Source organism: Rhamphochromis longiceps, linkage group LG1 (genome assembly GCF_057381845.1).
Source record: "Rhamphochromis longiceps isolate RC_006_pf linkage group LG1, R_longiceps_female_GT1.1, whole genome shotgun sequence".
Taxonomy (NCBI): domain Eukaryota; kingdom Metazoa; phylum Chordata; class Actinopteri; order Cichliformes; family Cichlidae; genus Rhamphochromis; species Rhamphochromis longiceps.
In genome coordinates, this window is record NC_140557.1 from 39,008,366 (window position 1) to 39,033,831 (window position 25,466).

Genomic DNA, 25,466 nt, shown 5'->3' on the forward strand with positions numbered 1-25,466 from the left:
TTCACTGGAGTGTGAATTATAAACAGAAAGCACTTCAGCATATGTATGGGTCAATGTTGTAGAAGGTGATTTGAGTACTCAAGTAAAGGGTTATCTACCAGCTCTGCTTGGTACAGATGGTTGTTCTGTTTGTGGCATTCCCAACACGTGATGCTAACAGGGAAGTTACAGAGTGCCCTCTGGTGGGAAAACTACACATCAACACTCATGACCTGGAGAAAAGCCCATTAAACTCTGATGTAGTTCAGGAAGCAGTTACTATTAGCCAATAATCAATTGGTTGGGCTTTAGTATTATTATAAAAAACAATTAAAACAAACACCCACTGCACAGTTATTAGTTATAGAGGCCACAGCATTTTAGCATTGCTATTGAGCTAAACACACTAAACACTGTTGGAGCCAGCCTCCAGTGGGCAGTAGAGGAAATACCATTCTTTGTACTAGCTTTTCAGTTACATCATTCATAATTCTAATTCGAAATATTGTTGTATGGTATTTTGTTCAAAACGCTCATCCCACTGGGAAATTGCGTCGTTGAGGCACCAAATTGAATCCACTGTTTGCTAGAAGACTAATGAGAGCAAAGATAAAACATTAACCTACAGACCAGACCTTTCCTGGTGTGTTATTATTTACTGCACATCAGGCTTTTCTGAATGTGTGCTCATTGCACTGTGATGTCATGAGACCTCTGCTGGCTTCAGATAATATGGTGAGTCACATGATGCTGTTTGTGTCCAGGACACGTTAATGCTGCAGTGACAGAAGCTCCCTCCTGTTTTCAGCCTTCAATCATTGATCAGTTTGAGGTCTGCTCAGGACAAACTCAATCGACAAAATCAATGTTTCGTCAGAAGTCTGCTTCCTGTGGTTATTCTGTGATTAACTGTCCTTTAACTCTGAACATCCTGGTCAATATTATTCTTGAACATTTAGCAATTAATTTTTTGTAATTGTTCTCCAATCGTGGTCTTACATTTCCAATGAACTGTACTTTTTTTTCTTACTGGGATAATTATAAACTGGATTATAGAACTCTTTGTTTGTATAGAAACAGGCCACAACACCAAGAAAAGCACAGTGGGGGGGGGGGGGGGGGGGGGGGGGGGACTGTGGAGAAGGCAAACGAACTTAACAACTTCTTCAACAGGTTTGACCAGCCCACAACCCCCCCACCCTCACCTTCACTACAGAGTCCAATCCCCACTCTCCTACCTCCCTCGCTTCCCCCCCTTCCTGACACCATGACACCCCCCTCCTCCAATCCCTCTCTCAGCAGCAAGACATCTCCCCCCCTCCCCTCTTCCCAAACATCTCCCAGTGTCACAGTGGATCAGGTCAGGAGACAACTGAGGAAGCTTCGCCCCAGAAAGGCAGCAGGCCCAGACAAGGTGTGTCCGAGGATGCTAAAGGCGTGTGCTGCTGAACTTGGGGAGCCGCTACAACGAGTCTTCAACCTCAGTCTGCGACTGGGGAGAGTGCCCGCCCTATGGAAGACATCCTGCATCGTCCCGGTCCCCAAAAAGAACCGGCCCAATGAGCTGAATGACTTCCGACCGGTGGCACTGACGTCACATCTTATGAAGACTCTAGAGCGGCTCTTCCTCAACCTCCTCCGACCACAGGTACAACATGCCCAGGACCCACTACAGTTTGCATACAAGGTGGGTGTCGGAGTGGAGGATGCCATCCTGTACCTCCTACACAGAGCCCACTCACACCTGGATGGGGGAAAAGGCACGGTCAGGATCCTGTTTCTTGACTTTTCCAGTGCCTTTAATACCATCCGGCCCTGTATGCTTCAGGAAAAACTGAACAGGATGGAGGTGGACCCCTGCCTGGTGGCTTGGATCTCCGACTACCTCACCGACAGACCACAGTACGTCAGGCTGAAGGACATCACGTCTGACACAGTGGTCAGCAGCACAGGAGCACCACAGGGAACTGTGCTGTCCCCTCTTCTCTTCACCCTGTACACCTCTGACTTCTGCTACAACTCTGAATTATGCCATATTCAGAAGTTTGCAGACGACACAGCCATCATGGGGTGTATCTGGGATGATCAGGAAGAGGAGTACAGAAGTCTGGTGAGGAACTTTGTCGCATGGAGTCACACAAACCACCTGCAACTCAACACCTCAAAGACTAAGGAACTGGTTGTGGACTTCGGGAGGTCTAGAGCAGGTCCACTGCCAGTTCAGATAGAGGGGGAGGAGGTGGAGGTGGTCAACAAGTACAAGTACCTCGGGCTGTGGGTGGACAACAAACTGGACTGATCATGCAACACAGAGCACCTGTATAAAAAAGCCCAAAGCCGACTGTACTTCCTCAGGAGGCTGAGGTCTTTTAACATCTGCAGGAAGCTCCTGAGGATGTTTTACCAGTCGGTGGTTGCTGGAGTACTTTTCTATGCTGTGGTGTGCTGGGGGAGCAGCACAGCAAAGAAGGACTCATCCAGGCTGGAGAAACTGATCAGGAGGGCTAGCTCTGTGGTCGGCATGAAGCTGGACACTCTGGTGACAGTGGCAGAGAAAAGGACATTAAAGAAACTGATGGACATTATGGACAATGCCAGGCATCCTCTGCACACGGCCATTAACAACCAGAAGAGTCTGTTCAGTGACAGGTTGCTTCTCCCAAAGACAAGAACTAACAGACTTAAAAACTCCTTTGTCCCACACGCCATCAGACTGTTTAACTCCTCTCTGGAGGGGAGAGGGAGGGGAAACAGGAGGACAAAGGAGGGGGGAACAACTAAGCTGTAGTGCCTCTTCACCTCACTGTGCAATACCTTTTGTGCAATACTTTTGTAAATAGTCAACGGTGCAATAGACTCAATACTTGAAATGTGCAATTCACTTGTATTTTTATTTTTATTCCTATTTATTCTATTTATCCCCTTCGTATATTTTATTTATATTGTCTCTGTATTTATATATATGTGTGTGTGTATAACTCTGTAACTTCTGTCGGTGCTGTGCTTTTTTGGAAATCGAATTTCCCAGAGGAACCCACCCGAGGGATTAATAAAGTTCTATCTAATCTAATCTAATCTAATCTAATCTAATCTAGAAGGCTGAATTCTTTTAAGTCTTGTATGAAGAATTTGTATCAATTATTAGTGTGATTATGCAAATAATTCTTTGCACTGTAGGTGCAAAGAATTATTTGCATAATGATCGAATGTATCATTTTCCAAATACAATTTTCACATCTTCAAATTGAAGGTTGAATGAAATGTGAATAAAAAGTGCAAAAAACCACAAATATTTTACTTTTATTTATTAACGTATTACAGAAAAAAACTGAGCCAGAGTTGTCAGGACCTGTGGGTCCTACACAGCACATGCTTTTCTTTTTAGAAACTGCTGTTTACATGCAAACAGAGAAAGCTGCTTTCTTCTATATCTGATAAACTGCAGTTACTGATTACTGCTTCTGTGCCTCACTGATCTTTCCAAAGCCGAAGTAGCAGTTCTGAAATGTTAATGTGATCTTCCTGTAAGCATTAACCTTGAATTAATGTGACTGCTCATTTGACTTATACTGGATGTGACTTACAGTGAACTTTGCACACATATTTTTATCTGGCTAACCTAAACTAGTTTGCTTATTTCTAGATCAGTTGTATTCTTTGACTTTACTAGCTGTGCAAGCTCCACAGTTTAAAATATTGCTTACTTATCGTACAATAGGCCTTTGTGCAGTCCCTCAATTCATCTCCTACCTGAAATAACCTATTTTAGCTCCTCTCTCTTTAAGGCCACCCTTAGGGCTACGGTTAGGTTAGAGCTTGGTCACAAACAGTTCAAGAAATTTGAAGATGCTCCCTTTTAAATCAAATCTTTTCACTCACATTTTGGCCCAACTTGGTCTTTTCTTTCATCTTCCACATCTTCAGTGAACCACTCTGTGGTAGCGTTAGGCTCCATCCTCGATGGGCGGGACCAGAGATCACAGAAATTTAATATTCAGCAATTTCATGCAACTACAGACAAAATAACTGCTGGTGACACCAGGCCCAGTTTCCAGGTGAGGTAATTAAGCAGCTATCAGAGAAATACATGATACCGACACATGGTTGACACATGACCTTGTTGTAAATATATACAAGAGGGTTACCCAGGCAACAAGAGCCTGGAATATCTGCAAGCGACCAGCTGTGACCGATTCCAGTGTGGACACAGCTTTAGGGTTAGGATGCATCTTACATACATAATAAAGTTTAGTTGTGTGAAACTGATTTTTCAAACCAAGAGTCTTACATGCATTTACATTCAGTTATATCGGGTACCTGAAAATGGCACACTGTATTAAGCATCAGCACCCAGAAACATTAAATTGTGCCAACTTTCTTCTGATTGGCTGAGCCTTGTAGACACATGATTTAGTGAGTCCACTTGGGTTCCACTGTAAGGTTGGGCGATATGTAAAAATCGTCAGTCCAATAACCGATGACAGGCGATATATTCACGCATGAGCAGACTTTTTGATTGGCGGAGCAATGTAATCATGCACATGCGCGTTTACAACACAGAAGAAGTCCAAACATGGACGAATTAATTGCCAAATTGCACCCTGGAGGAGAGGTGCGCAGATAGAAGTGGACTGTTAGCTCAGCGAGGAGGTCGTAGACGGAGACAATCCATAGGTTTGATGGAAAATGCATGAAAAACGTTTCCCATTGATGTCACACATGGCATGGAAACATCTGTGTATACCGGCCACGAGCACGCCTTCAGAACGGCTAATATCGTTAACCACCTGTGCATGCTGCTAAAACCTGATAAATTTAAATTTATACGTTTTGTTTGGAGGAAATATTTGACCTTTTCTTGTTTGTTTCAGTATTAATGTATCTACTTTTTGGATTATTCATTTATTTATTTATTGCATTGTGATGTGCCAAATCGCACAAAAGACTTTATGTCTGAGATTTTTTTCTTATGTTCGCTGGAAGAGACATTTCTGTTAGCTTCAACGAACATTATTAGCAAACTTGCTCATGGGCAAATAAATAAATCGCCTTTGTAAAAATGATCGACGATAGCCTCCGCCTCGTCAATAGTCGATATATTCGTCCAATCGGCCAACCTTATTCTACTGACGGAAAGCTTGCCATTGGACAGTGAGCGAGACAGTCTGCCATTTGTGGCTATGACTGCGCAGATGTTACAACCACACACGCTCCCAGGCAGTGGATCTCCAGCTGTCCATGTCCAGCCTACAGAGTATAATCCAGGTCTGAGGTTTCTGCTCTGATATTGTGCAGATCCAAGATCTCAAGATCTCCCTCTTTGGCCCTGCTGAAGATAAGCATCCACCGCTGTGACAGTATATATATCATAGCAGAAAATAAAGACTAGCACAATAGGTTCACTTTCACCATAGAAGACAAAGCTCTGAAAGCAGTCACATGAGCTGTGAAGATTTAATCTAATCTTTTTCTCTACCAGGCCCAATATAATAAAAACGCTCAAGGTTAACGCATTATTACTCTGTTTGAAAGCTGCATCATGTGTTACCTCATCAGTGAAGAGTACAATCTTCCTTTGCACTTATTTTCACTCACATTAGCACAAATTATGTAACAGCAGTCCAATTCCGAAAAACCATGAAATGTAATTTCACCCCGCCCCCCTTCGGCCGCTGATCTACGGGAGTCCTGTCGCGTCCCGATGAATCACAAAGTGCTGAGAGGCATTCCTTTCAGGAAACGTCAGGATGTGATTTTGAGATTGCAGCAATTCCTCAGTTCAAATGAGAAAAGAAGAGAGAGAAAGGGAGGGGAAGAGACTATTTAGAGAGGAGAAGTGGAGGTAAATGATTAAGTATAGTTGTGAGTTCATTTTCCCAGCAGAGCCCGGGCTCCATTTCTTTCCATCAGCCAACAGAGATTTATCTCTCTGACAGCAAGGGGAGTGTGTGTGTGTGTGTGTGTGTGTGTGTGTGTGTGTGTGTGTGTGTGTGTGTGTGTGTGTGGACAGTGAAAGTAGGCGCTGTGAAGAGAACGAGTGGCTCACATCCATTAATAACAACTTTTCACTGTAAGAATCAAATGTTGTCGCTCTCAATCTTCGTTTGTCACTTTTACCCTCCTTCAATCTTCTCCCTTCATTTCTCCAGCAGTCACAACAAATGTAGTAGATGGCTTCATGGGAGGGCGTCATCATTTACTCTCAATGAAGAAGAGGACAGCAAGGCACAATGGAGAGGCGGGCAGGAGTGGCGTTCACAAAGGGACCAGTTTTCTTTTCAAACTGACTCGCGTGTCTTTTACTTTTCAAAGAATCAACGTGGAGCTGGTTAGGTAACCAAAGAGAAGTTCATCTGATCATTAATATTTGCCTTTTTCAGGATCACATATTTTGCCCTCAAACAGATGTTTACGTGCTTTAACTATAGTTTTCCTGTCACAAGCTTCCAAACAGGCAAAACTGTAAGAAGCATTGGGCTAAAACCTAAACCTCGATGGGTTTGCAATAACCTTGTGGATATTTGAGATTAATGAAGTTATTCACACAAGGTCACCATAATGGTTGGTCACGCTACAGTCTCACAATTTCTTTTTTTGTCTTTCAGCAGCAAAATAACTTCAGTGCTAACTGTAATGTTAGCAAGCTGCATGGGTAAGGTGGAAGCAATGCAACGTCTTAGCAGGACAGTGCTCTCAAAACTGTAAGCAGTCCACTGGGGCCTCAGCTCCTCATATCCTATCCATTAAAGTTATATAAAAATTTAACAGTGCAAATGCAAATTCCTCGCTGACAGTTTAACCAAAAGGCATTTCCAGTGGAAACTGGCCGACATATCCTCAGCATAACCATGTATAATATCCACAAAACTTAAAAAGAGGTTATACACACACAATACGGTAATATCATGTTGAGGTGCAGTACGTATCACTCCGCGAGGCTCCTGCCTACGATAGCCGTAATGCTCCGACAATCCATCAAGCAGTGCGGCTTCGTAGCTTAGCAAAGTCGCACTAAAACATTTGACAGATTTTCGAGCGCCGTGTACATCAAATCGTTTCGAGGTCAGTAAACACAACCAGAGTTCATACATAAGGCACACAGGATTATAAGGGGCTCTGTCGATTTTCAGAAAAATCGAAGGATTGATTTTAAGTGCGCCGTATTTTCCAAAAAACATGGTAATAACGACGGCCCGCTAGCATGCTCTACCAGAAATAGTGCTTTGTTGTGTATCTGGCGGACGAAAGCCAAACCAGTTCCACACCACTGAAGCTGCAGCATTTTACAAACCAGTTCTGGTTCATCCGTTTCATTCAACGATCCACTTTCCCCCTTCTCATTCTCCGACATGCTTTTTCCGCCATGTGCGTATGAAAACAAAGGCACTGCGCATGCGCGTTTTACCCATATTCTATCGCGATATTTCATTTTCTTATCGTTGCCCAACATTATACCGGTATTACCGTGAACGGTATGATATGGCCCAGCCCTAGCTCCTGTCAGTACATAAAAATGGCCAACACAAACTAGACAATGGAGTGGCATTAGGTGTTGGTGACATGGTTACCAGAAGAAAACGCCGACCCTACCAAAAGACCTTTAAGGAAAATAGGAGATATGATTTGAATTTGTGCTAGCAAATTTGCAACCTTTATGCTCCATAACACACTGTACCGATAAAAGCATCCAGTTAAAGAACATAAAAAACATGTGATTACAGATCAGTGCAGGTAATGTCTAGACTCTGCTGGATGGCACAGATCCAAGTGTAGTAGAAGCTGTGTCACTGCAGGAATAGCATCTGTCCAGGCATTTAGACTACCAACACTCTGGCTTTATTGAAAAAAAAAAAAAACAGAACCCACAGGGTTCCACAGTCCAAGTAATGTCAAGCACCATCTGTGATCCAAATGCAAACAATGGGAGTGTTCCTCTACCAGAAACAGATGATTTATAAACCTTATAATGCACTGGGCAATAAAAAAAATCCAAGTTTATTCATAAAATCAAAGCAACCTATAACCTCATATATATACACACACATGAGGTCAGTCCCTAATTTGAAGCCTTGGTTGACCTTTGCACCCTGTCCAATACCCCTGCGGCAGAACAATGGAATGTGTCCTGGGAACCCAAACACAAAAGACCCCACCATAGCCCAGATGACCCCATCAGCACACCACATCACTTCTAATGTCTGCTCTGATGTCTGTTATCTGTCCAATCAAAGCCAAGTTTTAATGGACAGAGGTCGGGGGGACTGACCTGTGGTCACATTATTTCACCCCTGTTCACCTCTGTCTGTCCACCTTCAGCACACCATATCACCAGTCTTTGGACAGCTCGTGCGTGCATGTGTGAGTGTGTGTGTGTCTCAGCTCTCATCTGTGGTTGCAGCAGAGCACATCAATCGTTCATCGGTCAGCTTTGGTGTCACATTTCTGCCCACAGCAGGTGCACACACTGACCTGACAGTCGTGCACATTGTCACAGTAACAATGATCATAATGTATGACATGCTTGTGATGCCACATGCAGTGAGAAAGCAGCCAATTGTGTCGTTACAATGACAAAAAAATGTGCTTTCTTTCTTTCTTTTCCTTTACTTTGGATTTTAACTGTGATTCCATACAGTTTCTGTTTCATTGACCACATTATCTCCTCATTCATTTAGGAATCCTTAGTGGTAGCAATTGGGAGACTTGCTTCTAAAATGACTGTAATGATACAGAATATGGTGCGGCCACATTCTTCCTGACCGCTTGGCTCCGACTATGCACCTTTTTAGTTTATTGCTTATTTTCTGCTCTGGTTTACAGTCCAAAATCCTCTAGTTTTATAGTCTACGACAGCAGATCACTTGTAAACATCGGTGACAAGGTTGCACATTTAATCTTGGACACTTTTAAACTTGACCCATCCTGGCTGCCAGAGATACTACACACAGCGCGGACAACAACAAAGGATGGGCCGCTCATCCAAGGCGTAGAACAAAGAAGCGCCGGGGGAAACGCGGAACAGACTGAGACATCGCACACCACTGCCCAGCATCCTACTGGCCAACATACTAGTAGGATGCTAGGAGAACAAGCTTGATGACCTAAGAGCAAGAGTCACCTTCCAACGTGACATGAGGGACTGCAACATTCTGTGCTTCACGGAGACATGGCTGACCCCCAAACATGCCGGACCAGGCCGTAACTCCGTCGTATTCATTCTGTGTGCTCCACGCGGACAGAACGGCAGAGTCGAACAAAACCAAAGGTGGAGGAGTGTTTCAGGGTAAACAGAAAGTGGTGTGATGCCAGGACCATTTCTACTCTTTCCAGAGGCTGCTTGCCATATCTGGAATTCCTGAGCATTAAGTGCCACCCTTTCTATCTGCCCCGTGAGTTCATCTTGGTCATCGCCATGGTCTACATCCCACCCCAAGCGGACACAGGTATGGCTTTGTCCGAACTACATGATGTGCTGAGTTCATTTCAAAACAAAGACCCGAGCGCAGCCCTCATTGTAGCAGGAGACTTTAATAAAGTGAACCTCGGACAAGTCATGCCAAACTTCTACCAGCGTGTCTCGTGTTTGACGAGGGGGGATCGAATTTTGGACCACTGCTACACGCCATACAAGCAGGGCTACAAAGCTGTCTCACACCCGGCTTTTGGGAAGTCTGACCACAACGCCATCTTCCTCACTCCCCAGTATAAACAAAACATACAGAGGGACGAAGTAACCACGAGGGAGGCGAAACGTTGGTCTGCCCAATCAGAAGCTACGCTACAGGATGCACTCAAAGACGTAGACTGGGACATGTTCAGAGCATGCGCAGTTGACAGCAATGAGTTTATGGACGTAGCAGTAATCTTCGTTAATATGCTAGTGGAGGAGATTATCCCCACTGCGAGAGTCGCCACATTCCCGAACCAGAAACCGTAGGTGGACAAATTGTGCTGCAGTGAACACCAGGACCGCCACCTACAATGCGGGTCTCCCCACTGGCGATATGAGTGCCTACAAAGCGGTCTCATACGGCGTGTGGCACGCGGTGAGAGATGCCAAATGCCGGTACGGGGAGCGCATGGAGTCTCGCTTCCACCAGGGTGACACACGGAGTATATGGTACGGACCACGCACCATTACGGACTACAAAGCCAGGGACACTGCGCCGATCAACGCAGACTCTGCATTCAACAATGAGCCAGGCGGCTAATGCTAACTACCGCCTGACTACCGAAGACAGTGACGTCATCAGCGAGAGACCGGTGATCAGCATCGCGGAGCATGACGTCCGAGTGGCATTGAGTAGAGTGACCACAAGGAAAGCGGCGGGGTCAGACGGCATCACCGGCCGTCTGCTGCGCTGCTGGGCTGACCAGCTAGCAGGTGTGTTCACTTCCATCTTCAAAGAGTCCCTGGCCAAGCCTGTGGTCCTAGGGCTGTGCGATATGACCAAAATCTCATGTCCCGATATAAGAATTCTATCATCCCGGTAACGATATAAATCACAAAAATTTAACATTTTCTGTAAATTCTGTGAATCTCAGGCAGCTTGACTTGCGGGAAGTGTTTCCAGCTGCGCGTCATGTATCTGGAGTCCAGTGTTTTAACCGATGCATGAAACGATACATTTTTAGACACAAGTTGTAACGGCCGCCATTTTCTTTGTATTTATTACACGGCGTGCTGCGGGGAAAAGCCTGTTCTAACATTTGAGTCTAAGGTTTATGTTTTAGCACCTGGCGGCTCTTTTTTACTTCTCATCCGTAAATAATCTGCTCTTTCACGTGACTCAGTTTAAGTCTCAACAGGATCTTGAGCTTTATTGTGAAAGATTTATGTGGAACATAAACAAGCGGACACGCGATGCTGTTACCGTCATTGTTGCTAACCACAACGCATAAAAACAGGCGCTTGTCTGTCCGTAGTGTGGTTATATTAAATATAAGAGAAAGAGAGAAGTTTAAGAAATTAACATAGCCACTACAGTGACCATCAAAACCATGAAAAAATATTACCGTAAACAGTTTATTTTGCGACACCACGAAACAAACGATAGCGTAAAATGAAACGATAGACGTTTTTATATCGTCATCCGATATATATCGTTATATCGAACAGCCCTATGTGGTCCCCACATGCTTCAAAGGATCCGCCATCATCCCGGTGCCCAAGAACAGCAAACCCTCATCCCTGAACGATTACCGGCCAGTTGCACTGACCTCGGTAGTAATGAAGGTGTTCGAGAGGCTGCTGAAGAACATCATCTCCTCCTCCATCCCAGACGGTAAATGGTAAATGGCCTGCATTTGTATAGCGCTTTCCTCAGTCCCTAAGGACCCCAAAGCGCTTTACACTACATTCAGTCATTCACCCATTCACGCACACATTCACACACTGGCAATGGTAAGCTACATTGCCATTGCACGTAACGATCTGGCACCTAATGATGTGGCAAACATAGTGTTATAATCAATCAGTAAACTCGTACCTTAAAGCAACAGGATTATAGACCTATTTTAATTGCTTTAAAAAGCAGGAGCAGGTTACGTTCATTAGTCTTATAATCTGTAAAGTTTCTTTTTTTTGGATAAGACACTTTTGATCTCTGACTTTAGCCTTTGAGGCAGTGAATCCTTCCAGGCATCATTAACAACTTCTGAAAAAGGGACCAAAGAGAGAACGGTCGAAAGGACAACCTCAAGGAACGTCCCAGGTCGTTCCCTAAGCAGCAATCTTCAAAGCCAGTGCAACAAGGCACTTTTTAAAATTTGTCAACAACTGCACCAATAAAAAGGAAGGAAAATATCCGAGTTCTGGGGTAAAGAGTACGCTAAAGGAGAAAGTGAGACTGATTTAATGGTGATCTGGTGAGGGCTGGAGGAAGTGCTCGAATCATGGCTTTAAAGTATCTTTATCTATCAGCAGATAAGGCCATAAATTTACCATAAATTACATCTTTTGGATTTTTAATATTAACGTTATGGAGGTGCCACTTACATGCTCTGGGTGAAGAGCTGCAGTTTATAAAGGTACCACATGTCATTTGGTTTATCAAGTGGAAAATTATTGTTGGTTCGTTTTAAATTGGAATGGAAACGCCTCCAGATGCCGCCTACGCCCCTCAATGAAATATCCTGAACACACACGCAGGTGGAGACAGCACCCCCTCGCTAACTCATCCAACCGCTTTATGCGTTGTGACGGAGCTGACGGCGCACTGGCACATCCTCTCGTTTCGCACAGACTTCAGAGGCAGTTTATTCCCAAAGTCTAAATAACCCGAGGGGTAAAGCAGAGGGAGGAGGACGGCACAGTAATCAGGATGAGAGGAAAAATAAAAAAATAAGAATTCAGCGAGTCGTTCTCCTTCTGTTTCCTCTCACTGCAACCAGCCTGAGAAATTAAACCTACACATGGAACACAAAACACAGAGGGCTTCATGTTGACATGATGGTAATTATGTTTCTAAAAGGGGGGAAAAACAGAAGAAGGGAAAAAAGGCTAATCGAAAGCAAAGCCATTTTGCAAGTGTGGACGGGGATTTGGGCAAGTGGCTGCGAAGATGCCCGAGCTGATACCGGGAGAAAAGCTCAATCAGCTGGCCAAAAAGTCGTGAACGCCTCCTTTTCATTTCAATTCATTTCTGTTTTAGTTTACCTCTTATGAGTAAGTACATGGAAATAAATGGTTGGAAGAAAAAACCTCCAATAGACAATCAGGGAAGAGCAGAAAGCAGACAGGACAAAACACGCACAGGAGAGAGTCCCAGTGTTGCCAACTCGTCAGTCAGGAAAATCGCTATTGGTTGTCCTAAAAGTCGCAAGAAGTCGCAAAATGACGCCATCGCCTAATTTCCATAATTGGTCATGCTTACATTATTGTAACCTACGTTGTAGGAGAAAGAAATAATACAATGAGAGAGACAGAGTAAAAAACATGCTAAAAGCACTTAGAATATATTTAGAACTACACATTAAATTTCTTTTTGCAATTATCATTTTTTTAACATCTCAATTCCAACCCTGCTCCTCTATCTGGACTTGGGACCAGGAAAAGTGAAACAGGCACTCTGGCGGAGTTACACACACACACACACATGGACGTGTAGGGGTGAACATCTCCAGCTCTGTTTTTTAAAGAAAAATCTGACAATAGAAACATGTCAGTTATCTGACCAAGTGAAAAATAACTGTATGGTTTACACATGACACGTGACTCCCTAACTGCTAATTAAATTCAAATTTTCAGAGACTTAAACTTAATTCTGTTAAATGAGCACTATATTAACTATAGTTAGAGGTCAGGGAGCAGGACTGATGTTGTTTGTTAGCTAGCTCCCACATTAATGTTGCAGCTCTTTTATTAGCCATAGCCGCTACCTGAGAGATGACCAATATGGGTAATTGCAGATTAACATTCATGACAACTGTTCAATACTTTAATGTTGTTGAAACAGGAGCTAAAATGCTCTACAGGGAGTGCAGAATTATTAGGCAAATGAGTATTTTGTCCACATCATCCTCTTCATGCATGTTGTCTTACTCCAAGCTGTATAGGCTCGAAAGCCTACTACCAATTAAGCATATTAGGTGATGTGCATCTCTGTAATGAGAAGGGGTGTGGTCTAATGACATCAACACCCTATATCAGGTGTGCATAATTATTAGGCAACGTCCTTTCCTTTGGTAAAATGGGTCAAAAGAAGGACTTGACAGGCTCAGAAAAGTCAAAAATAGTGAGATATCTTGCAGAGGGATGCAGCAGTCTCAAAATTGCAAAGGTTCTGAAGCGTGATCATCGAACAATCAAGCGTTTCATTCAAAATAGTCAACAGGGTCGCAAGAAGCGTGTGGAAAAACCAAGGCGCAAAATAACTGCCCATGAACTGAGAAAAGTCAAGTGTGCAGCTGCCAAGATGCCACTTGCCACTAGTTTGGCCATATTTCAGAGCTGCAACATCACTGGAGTGCCCAAGAGCACAAGTTGTGCAATACTCAGAGACATGGCCAAGGTAAGAAAGGCTGAAAGACGACCACCACTGAACAAGACACACAAGCTGAAACATCAAGACTGGTTTTTCTAAGGTTTTATGGACTGATGAAATGAGAGTGAGTCTTGATGGGCCAGATGGATGGGCCCGTGGCTGGATTGGTAAAGGGCAGAGAGCTCCAGTCCGACTCAGACGCCAGCAAGGTGGAGTACTGGTTTGGGCTGGTATCATCAAAGATGAGCTTGTGGGGCCTTTTCGGGTTGAGGATGGAGTCAAGCTCAACTCCCAGTCCTACTGCCAGTTTCTGGAAGACACCTTCTTCAAGCAGTGGTACAGGAAGAAGTCTGCATCCTTCAAGAAAAACATGATTTCCATGCAGGACAATGCTCCATCACACGCGTCCAAGTACTCCACAGCGTGGCTGGCAAGAAAGGGTATAAAAGAAGAAAAACTAATGACATGGCCTCCTTGTTCACCTGATCTGAACCCCATTGAGAACCTGTGGTCCATCATCAAATGTGAGATTTACAAGGAGGGAAAACAGTACACCTCTCTGAACAGTGTCTGGGAGGCTGTGGTTGCTGCTGCACGCAATGTTGATGGTGAACAGATCAAAACACTGACAGAATCCATGGATGGCAGGCTTTTGAGTGTCCTTGCAAAGAAAGGTGGCTATATTGGTCGCTGATTTGTTTTTGTTTTGTTTTTGAATGTCAGAAATGTATATTTGTGAATGTGGAGATGTTATATTGGTTTCACTGGTAAAAATAAATAATTGAAATGGGTATATATTTGTTTTTTGTTAAGTTGCCTAATAATTCTGCACAGTAATAGTCACCTGCACACACAGATATCCCCCTAAAACAGCTAAAACTAAAAACAAACTAAAAACTACTTCCAAAAACATTCAGCTTTGATATTAATGAGTTTTTTGGGTTCATTGAGAACATGGTTGTTGTTCAATAATAAAATTATTCCTCAAAAATACAACTTGCCTAATAAATTCTGCACTCCCTGTATTGTACTATGAGGTCTTTTAGATATGATAACAGTGCATCAGTGCTCAGGTCTAACTTGGTGATGTAAATCTGCCTAACCAGACAGTTAACTGTGTGTGTGTTGGCTATCATTCACGATAGCCAACAGGCTACTGCAGCTGCTGCCTGTTTCATTAACAGGCGAGAGAGATTTGAGATATTTACCACCTGAAAGGTAATCTGGTGTCAGACACCAGGTGGTTGTCCTGTGGTGCAGTCTAGCATTATTAAGTCAGGGCACTGAAGACTACTCAAGTAACTGATTAGTGGTGCTAATGATTTTTTCTTAACATTTAGAGTTACAGCTTCTAAACTGGTGTCCAGCAGTTTCATTTAAGAACTTTTAATAGCATTTTAATATTTAATTATTGCTATCTAATTAATGTGAAAAAAAACCCCACTGAAACACACCACATTTAACTACTCTGTCCAATCGGGACTGTCAGGCTACGAGCATGAGGTATGGTTGTATAGTTTCAGACCACTGGGATAGCCAACATCTTATTATTTTGCTGCTGCCATTAACAGTTTGGTGGGAAATAGGATTATGACACTTTTGTGTAACTGATGATCTCTCTTTTGTCTTTGTTGTGGGAGGAGCCTTAGCGAGTCCTGATGTCATACTCAGCTTGGGCTGTGTTGTCTTTGGCGAGACGTGGCTGGCAGAGGAAGGTATTCTTGTGCCTGAAAATTGTTTTTTTTTTTTTCAAGTGGACAAGAGCATTGCTTTAATGCAACTGTGGCTCATGGAAGGCATCCAGATTGCAGTTTAATAATACAAAGTACTCAGCCTTGTTGAAGTTGCTGGCTGCAGTGCTGGAGGGTGCCCTACCTGGCAGCTCCATTGTCCTACTGGGATATTTCAATGCTCATGTGTGAAACGACAGTGAGGGCTGGAGGTGAGTCATCTAGAGCAGGGGTGTCGAGCTCCAGGCCTCGAGGGCCGGTGTCCTGCAGGTTTTAGATGTGTCCTTGATCTAACACAACTGATTTAAATGGCTAAATGACCTCCTCAACATGTCTTGAAGTTCTCCAGAGGTCTGGAATGACCTAATCATTTCAGGTGTGTTGACCCAGGGTGAGATCTAAAATCTGCAGGACATCGGCCCTCGAGGCCTGGAGTTCCCCACCCCTGTTCTAGAGGAACGGCTTGCCTGATCTGAACCTGAGCAGTGTTGTATCATTGGACTTCTCTGCAAGTCAAAGTTTGTCCTTGATTAACACCATGTCTGAACACAAATGCATTCTTTAGCGCACAGCAGAGTGGCATCAGGACACTCAGTTGCAGGTCGATGATTGATTCTGTATTAGACCTGTGGCTGTGTGTTCTGGACATTTAGGTGAAGAGAGGAGCTGAGCTCCTGATGACCAGCTGGTGAGCAGTTGGGCGGGGACACCCAAAACATACAGAGAAGGTAGAAAAATCTGGCAGAGGCTGGGATCCATAGGATTGTTAATCCCAACTTCAACAGTATTCTGAGGAAAGCTGGTGACATCAGCCTCTGGACATGGACCCTGTTTCCAAACCTCAAGGTAGCTGTCATGGTGGTAATCCCTGAATGGGTTGGTGGACACTGGAAGTGAAGGGAGCCATCAAGCACTAGAAGGACTCCTGGTTGGGCTTAATTAGCCTGTGGGACACTGGATGCAACTGACCTGTGCTAAGAGGCCACGCAGAGTGTTGCTCTGGCAGATGTTGAAGCAAAACCTCAGCTGTGGAGTTTTTGAATGCAAAGTACTTGTACAACTTACTTTGCTTTTCTTTCCAAACAGGACAGAGCTATTACAGCAGTTGCACTAGTTGAAATCTTCCATTTGTAGTTTTTTCTATGCTGGTGACTGTTTCTTTTGTAAAGCTAGACTCGAACCCTTGTAGGCAGATGCTGCCTCTGTTACTTTTTGGAGGAAATGCAGCTTTAAATGCAAGTTTTAAATGTAAAGATTCAAGATGTCTACAGTTTGTGTTATCCACAGACCTAACAGCATTTAACCCAAAACTGCTCCAAGCCAAAATTGTAATTTATTTTAATTTTAATTCAAATCTGATTCATCACCCAGTCCAAACGGCCCCTGATTCAAAAGCTGCTGTTTTTAATTAAACACACTAGTCGGCCACCTGTAAAACTGCAAACATCTGAGTAACATCTACAAAGACATTACTTGTTATAAGTCTGGCACATTAAAATTTTACATAAATGACTAAAAATATGCAGACATCAATTCAAAAGCAACAGCCGAAGAAAAACAAAGTGCTGTGATGCTTCCATTTAGCAAGTCCGATGCTACAGAAAATCATATAACAGTGCAGCATCGATCGTATGGGAAGCTTCCTCAGAGAGCTGCTCCTCTGAGCTAAATTTGTACCCAAACTGCTTCAAGCACACATAAATAATTTCCACTGCAGCTCTATTAAGAGGAAGAAGAAGAAAAATAACACCATGTGACAGCCACAGGGGATAAATACCTTGGATGCTAATTTACACAACATAATTATGCAATGACCTTTGTGATGTGGGACAACATGTTCTAGAGGTGTTTGCTGGGTAAAGCACCACAGCTGCTGCTGCTGCTGAACATTTTAGATTTCCTGTCATGTCACACAAACAAGACAACAGAAAAAAAATATCACAAAACCAGTCACGTAAACGCACATGCACAGGAATCAACAAAGAGCCAAAACAATACATTCACCAGTTCCAAGCAGCTCATCTCTGGATTACATCCAAGAATTTGTGAATCTGGTCTCTGAAGATTTCTCTGCATCTCATCAGATATAAACTGAATCCTATTATGTCCCCACACAGCTGATTTTACACCAACTCTTCAGTCGTTTTCTTCAGAGACTCTATGCAGGTCCACACGCACTCACTGAGGGGGTGTTTTACAGGCAAAAAAATATAATCAATTAAAAAGATTCCTCACCAGATTGGCTAATGTAAATCCCCGTGTGGGGTAAAGTGATGAGAAGTGACGGAGAGGCTCTTCAGTCGAAGTCAACAGGAACCATCCGGGGAAGATCCAGTCTGCAGAAATAAAAATAGCTATGAGATGACAGCAGCTGTATGGCAGGACTGGAACAATTACTAATATTCAGACAATCTTATAAGATACTAAAGAATAATATTTTTTTAACAGAAATGAACAGAAAGAGTGAAGATTTCCTCTGAGCTGCTCAACCAAAAGCATCTGAATATCAAACAGCAAAAGCTACAGACTGAGCTGTCAATCACGCAGCAGACAGAGCTTCTCATTACTGTCATTGCTCAAGTTGAAATTCACAAGGTTTTTCAGTTGCCAGCGCTCTGAAACCATGTCTCCTCTGTCGATCAACCTGCACAGGAGTGTGAGGTTGTCTATTTCTTTAATTTGAGGCTAAATACTACATCACTTCCTGTGCATGCGTGGGTTCAGCAGTGCAGCAGCTCGTCTTTTTAAGCAACAAGGACTCCTGTGCCATTTTAAACATCAAATGCAAAACCTTTTCAAAAAAGTCAATAAATAAGCCATTAGTACTAGTTACATACCCTCTTTCTTTGCCCAAATGACATTAAACTGAATCTTTTTGGATCATTTTTAAGACTTTTCAGTCATTTCTACCTCTCCTTTGCAGTGTTTCTTCCGGTCTACTGAAAGCTCTCCAGAACAAAGAAGACCCTCAGCTGCATGGATTTTTCAAACAGTCTTAGCGATTGTATCTCATTTGCCTGTTTACCACAGAACAAATTATTTTCAGTTGAATATTCTTTATAGGTAATAATTTATATGTAGTCATACTGATGGGATATGGTATTTGATGGAGATCTACGGGTACTGTCATGATACGTTTTCTTTATTTGTAATACATGTAGTGCAGCAATTTTTGTTTGGAAATACTAAACGTTCCTTCCATCCATACATCCGCTACCTTCACATGGTGGAGGGGCTTGTGTCTCCCAGGGATCTCATGTTGCCAGGGGGCTTTTGCTCCCTCGTACAGCCTCCCATGGCAAACTGGTTTCAGGTGATGGACCAGACAAAGAGAGGATTCAAAAACCCCTGTGAGTATAAGATCTAGGGAACAATTCACCCTGCCCAGGATAGGGTTACCAGGGCCCCACCCTGGAACCAGGCCCAGGGAGGGTGCCCGAGGGCGAGCGCCTGGAGACCATGGGACATGGGGCTACTACCTGTAGGGTGGGCCCATGCGGCGGCCGGGGTCAGAGACCCTGTTGGGCCAATCACCAGCTACCGAGACTAACGATTGGAAAATGGAATGTCACCTCTCTGGTGGGGAAGGACCCGATCCACCGCGTGAGGTTGAGAGGTACCAGCTCAACGCAAAGGGCTCCAGAACCCTGGAGAGGAGCTGGACTCCCTTAGTCTAGAGTTGCCCTTGGCGAGAGGCGGCAGGCTGAGGTAGGAATCTTAGTATCCCCTCGCCTTGCTGCCTGTACGTTGGAGTTTTTCCAGTGGACAAGAGCGTTTGTTCCCTGCGCCTTTGGGTCGGGGAACATGTCCTGACTGTCGTCTGCACCATTAGACCTGCATTCTCTTAAATGGCCACCAGGGAGCAATAGCTGTAGCTGCAAAAGTGCCCAGACCTCTCTAAACATTTATGGTTTCAGTTACTTGTTTTGGATTACACTGATTTTAACTGCCATAAATGTAAATTATGTCAGTTTGTTTAATTTATTGTGTTCATTTATGTTATTTATTTTCTTTATTTATTGTTGTTCCTTTTGGGGTAGGAACTAAGGTTCATTCTGTGTTGCACACAGGCCTTTTTAAGTGACGTAAAGGGAAGTAAAAAGCATGTGCAAAGAAGCTAAGTTAATAAGTTAACTAAGGCAGAAGAAGGAATAAATAAGCAGTTTAAAGTAAAAGAAAGCTGCAAAGAAGAAGAAATTGGGAATTATTTTTGTTAAGTTTTGTTCCTGAAGCGGACTCATTCCCTCACGGTTACGTGCAGCCAGCGAGGTACGTTAACTGTGTTTGTTTATCGCGTATTTGTTAACTTGGGTTTAAATGTTTATTTGTAATATTTATGTTGGTCATTCTGTACTTTTATGTAATAACAGTTTGACGGTGGATTTTATGGTGTTTCTGAGGAGAAGTTTGACGGAAGAATAAATCCATCAGTGAATGAAGAACCGTGGTGTCGTGTATTAACTGGAGGGAGTGATACTGATTAAAATGCAAACAGATTTTTTCCCCCCTCAGTGTCATAGAATAAGATTCGGAAATAAACAATTGGCTAATGACTTCGAATTCCTTTAGCCAATGAGCTTGTGTTTTCAGTCTGATCCAATCACAAAGGTGACATGAGTGATGTCACAGTAGCCACCGGACCTTTTATACTGTGGAAGTGGGATGGCTGTCTTAGACTAGCTCTGAAGCTACTTTGAAGTTGCTAATGCAAGAGTAGAAGATGACCAGCATTATTCTTGGCCTTGGCCCAAATAACTACATTCTCAAATAAATTAAGCACTTAATAATGGGCCAAAACAAAAATAAGCAAGCAACAATAAAACCACAACGACTTAAAAAAAATGTAAAAAATGAATGTAAATGCATTTTAGGATATCATTTTCCTTAAATTTTTATTTCAGACTTTTTGATCTTTTTGAACTGTATCCATCGTTGCCTTTTCCATAAAGAATGCCTGATGAAAAAGCTCAGGAGCACTGGAATGGATCAATGGTGCCTTCCAATCAGACTGATGTACTGAGATAAAAACATCATGGGTTATTGTTGTGAGGGGTGTTGTGTAAAACGTGACTCCAAGTCTGTGGGCAGGGCTTACAACGGTTGACTTTCGGGAAGGGAACACTGTGGGGTGAAGCTCTGGAGGGAAACAGGGGGACAGAGAAGCAGACGGCAGGAGTGAAAAAAGAAGAGGGAAAAGAATTAACATACACAAAAAAATCTTGTCTTTCTTTTGTCCTCCCTGGCATTGCCTGGGCTCCATCCAGACGGCAGCTCCTCTCTTCTGTTGTATAGAACAGAGGGAGGCGACACGACGCCTGTCAAAAATCCGAGAAATTCTGCCCCGGAGCCCGATCTTAGCCAGAGCCTGTGACAAACAGTCTCCTCGCATGCCGACAGTCTAATCTGCACCAGCATCAACGAGGATGTGGGGGGGCTAGGATCATCCTGAACCACAGGAGGTCCCACACTGTTTTTACTGCAGCTGATAGCTGGAGTGATGCTGTTGTTTGTGTGCTAACAGCCCGTCTGATGGCTCCAGGAGCACAGCCAGATTGGCTCTTAGTGTGAAACAACAGCAGCCATTAAAGCTCCTCCATATGGCCTGGGGCGAGAGGAGCAGGAGGAGGGGGCCATCTACCCCAGACTGAGTCCAGCCCAGTGTGAGAAGGAGCTTGTCTTTTTGTTTTAGTTGGTAGTAAACACAATCAAGGGATTCAGCTTAGTTTGCATGGCCTTAGCTAATCTGATTATTTGATTCTTCTTACAGCAATGAAGATATTTCTGGAAAGAGAAAATGTGCTCTTCTTCCCCACGGCCGAGGCTTAGCAGAGTTTAGCACATGCAAACGCACCGTGGTGCATACTCTCTGTGTGAGTGCACAGACACGGGGGGAGGATCACTGCTCTTATCTGTCACGTGCCAATCTTAAATCCCCAGACACAGACACAGACATTGGGGGGCAGGTAAATTTCCACTGTAGGCATGCCTCAGGGGTCCCCCCCACCTGCTGTATAAAAATAGCTGTTGGGTGATTTCTGACCCCTGCATGCGAGAACACACAGAATGCCAGAAATACACATCTTCAGCTTTTTAACATGGACAGTTTGTCATTTTTCAAGTAAACTCAATGTAATTTTTGACTTGACAAAAACTTAAATGCTCATTTAGGCTTTAGGGGAAAAGAAACAAACCATGGCAGTTTCTTAAAACAAATTATTAACAAGTAAGTCAGATGTGTGTTGTACCAGCCTCGAGTACATCTATAAAAAATGCACAAGTTAAGTGAGGCCTTTAAATAAAAACAGACGGAATTTCTATGGAGGCAGCACAATTGATCATTTAAACAAGAGTTTCACAACTTTTTAAAATAAAAAACAACAAATGCATTCAAGATCAAATAAAATGGCTGTAACAACAAAACTAAAATAAATACAGTGGAAGTGAAGGATATGGATTTATATTATTCGCCCAGTTCATTTGCACTCATGTCACAACAGTCCCCCGCTATAGTCTCCATTCTCTTGTACTGAAACTACTAAATATCAGAGCAGATTTCGGTCATTTTAACTCACCTGTCCTAAGTTTACAGTCAAGTCACAAACTACTAAAAACACACAAGGAAACACTGATGCAATACCAGACATGGAAAAACCCCAAGCTGCTGACGGTGTCTTCTGTGTTATGTCTCTCTCTAACTAACAACCATAGACTATTTAAGAGATGGATGTCCGTCACTGTGGCGTGACACACTGGCTAGTGGGCGGCTATTTTAAAGCCTCAGGTTTGGCATTGTTTTTTTTCACAAGACTGGACATGCTGGGTGAGGGGTGGACCTGAATTATAACTCCAGGAACATTGTATGACTATAATAGCAGTACTTTGTCAATCACAAAATAACCTCATCCTAAAGCACTCCCTGTTCTATTGTCCATTAGACTATAATGGGAGCATCATTTACCAAATGAACATCATCTTACTGAAGTATTAAAGAGAACTTGAAACTTCTGACTCAGGCTATAAAGTCATTAGAAGAAATGTTTACAGAGGCCATAAATCATGCGACAAATAGGGTCATTTTCCCCATTTACGGCATTCATTGGGTTCATATTGTGTATCCGGAGGTTAAATCCATCCTTTATATATGGTGCCACCCCTCCTTTTTTTCTTTAACTGAGAAATTAAGACCCAGTATTCAGACTTTCTTTCCATTTTCAGCGAGGTCTGGTGCTAAATAACAAGGTCAAGTAAGGATAATGGCTAGGGCACATTTCACATCAGGGACTTGTTCAGCGCAACCAATCCAATGTAGCAGATTTAAGAGTAGCTAGAAAGGTACAATAAACAGTAATGACCCAAAAGGTTGATTCTGTTCATCTGGATGTGCAGTCAGTCTCAGCAGACTGCACGTTTCCCAACCTTATCTGGGTATGTATCACACAAATCTAACTCTCTACTTCCACTGAAACCACTTCTTTTTCCCAATTCTGTATTTTTCAGGCCAGAACACGTGGAGGCAACATTAAAAATGTAAACTGAAGTGACTTAATTGCTGACACAAACAGACACGAGTCACACCACACTGAAGCCAATTTACAGCCTTTTAATTTTTTCCCTTGCTACACAGTCTTTGATGTGTGAAACTGTGATCACAGCACAGCTGCAGCGGTTTCAAATTCTACAAAATGACAATGATCTGCAAAATCTCAACAGTGAACTGACTGGAGTCAGCCGAGCTAATTTGCCTGAACAGTGGTCAAGTCAAAGCCCTTATACAGTCACTGTCACTTTGTTAGGTACACCTGTTTGACTGCTTGTTAACACAAATATCTAATCAATCAGTAACATGGTAGCAATTCACGTAACTCTGAATTTGGGATGGTTGTTGGTGCCAGATGTGTTGGTGTCGGAGTATTTCAGAAACTGCTGATCTACTAAGATTTTCCCCACACAGCCATCTCTATGGTATACAGCAGGGGTGTCAAATATGGCATAATCAGCCCAGCAAAGACTAATCTGGCCCACTAGAAGGACAAAGGACAACATACATTTTTAAAGTTTAAGTATTTTTTGGCAAGCTTTTTTTTTTTTTCAAAAAACAAGAAAAACAAAAACGGAAAAACTATTCTTTTTCAAGAGGATTCATGCTAAACTAAACGAACAATTACAAAAAAATTAAATGACAAAAATTTGGTGACCATAGTCACCACATGTATGATTCTATGATTCACGTACGGATGCACCCGACAAGTCTGCAGCAACTGTGTGACGCTATCCTGATACGGATCAATGTCGTCGAGGAATTTGGACATAACGCTGTGCTTGAAGGGAGTGTCAGAAGACAGAACGCATCTATGTTTCTGCTTTGGCTGCTCTTCATGGCTGTACAGATTCTTTTTGAGCTAATGCAAAATAAATGAATTCGCTAATTTCATTCAATTCACAATATTAACAGTATTGTATTTAATACCCAGCTGGATGCAATTCCCCGGGTCGCAAAAAAAACCAAATCCAGCTGTATAGAACGACTTTTAGCTCTCTATTTTATGACCTGCATGAACATATCTCTGATGATTTTTCTGGGCTAGAATCTCTAGTTTCAAGTCATACTGCATAAAACATGGAAATCATTTTATAAATGGTACTAACCCATATGGAAAAGATATATATAAATCTTATAAAGTTTGTATCTGTCTTGTGTGAAACTTGTATGAAAAGCATATAAGTGTGAAAACAGATATAAGAGCCCTTGAAAAATTATATAATGAAACTTGTATGTTTTGGATACTTACTAAAACAATGTATGAAAGTAATGCGAAAGTGGCCACTTTCATGAGTAATCACATATAAGTTTTTACTATTTCTTTTCTGTATGGGAATTTAAGTAATAATGGAAGATAAACCAGGGTAAATTGAGTCAAACATGCCATTATATTTCTAGGTGATTAATAAAGAAAAGGTAAAAATAGGCACAGCAGGATAAAATTTGCCCCATCACCATTTTTAACTGCCCCCTCAGCCACTTCCCCGTAGTGCTGGTCCTGCCTGAACATCTGCTGTAGTCCACACTTTTTGCTCTGCTCTTTGCAGAAACAGCGGCTAACGAAACCCTGGTTGTTTTGCTGTTTCTGGAAAGCTCAAGAAGGAAATGCAAGTTAACAGAAGGAAAAACTGCAGCAGTATGAGCAAAAAAACAATATTGACTTGCTTGTGCTTCCTGAAAGCATCGAGTTAAATGAGTTAAAGAATTCAAGATAAGAATAGTCTTCATCTGTCCCAGACTTACTGCCATTTATCTAAATGATCTCATTTAAAAAAACAAAAAAAAAAAACATACTACTACTAAGCGTCTGCATTTTCTTCATGGTTCAAATTGCCAAAGAAAAGGAAAATCAATGTCAGCTCTGAATCCAGGAGTCCTTGTGTGCCCACAGAAAGAAAGCGGCCAAGCAACAGCCCCACTGAGCCAAAGAATCAGGCCTGGGGGAGTCCAGTTAAGGAGACAACAACGCAAAAAAAAAAGAAAAGAAAAAAAGAAAAGAGGGGGATCGCAGCAGGCTGAGAGTACAACGGGAGACCAGGAAAAAAAACTGATGGAAGAGGAAAATCTTGGGAGAAGGAAAATCAACTTGGAAGAATATCGCTGACCGAAATGTCCCCAACATCCACTTCCTGGCACGTCTTTGTCAGGACACAATCAAAGAAGAGTGACCGAGGTAATGGTTAGAAAAAAAAGTAACTGTGGGAAACCGTAGGTGTCAACTGAAGGCAACCT

At 42.8% G+C, this 25,466-nt stretch overlaps 1 protein-coding gene across 2 annotated transcripts in view; it reads right to left on the minus strand.

The window, feature by feature from the left end:
* large2 (LARGE xylosyl- and glucuronyltransferase 2) overlaps window positions 1-25,466 on the minus strand; it is a 127,250-nt gene that overhangs the window by 54,284 nt on the left and 47,500 nt on the right. For both annotated transcript variants that reach the window (XM_085408687.1, XM_085408694.1), the window contains exon 2: window positions 17,930-18,030. The gene's annotated coding sequence lies outside the window, so the exon portion shown is untranslated. The remainder of the gene's footprint in view (window positions 1-17,929; window positions 18,031-25,466) is intronic.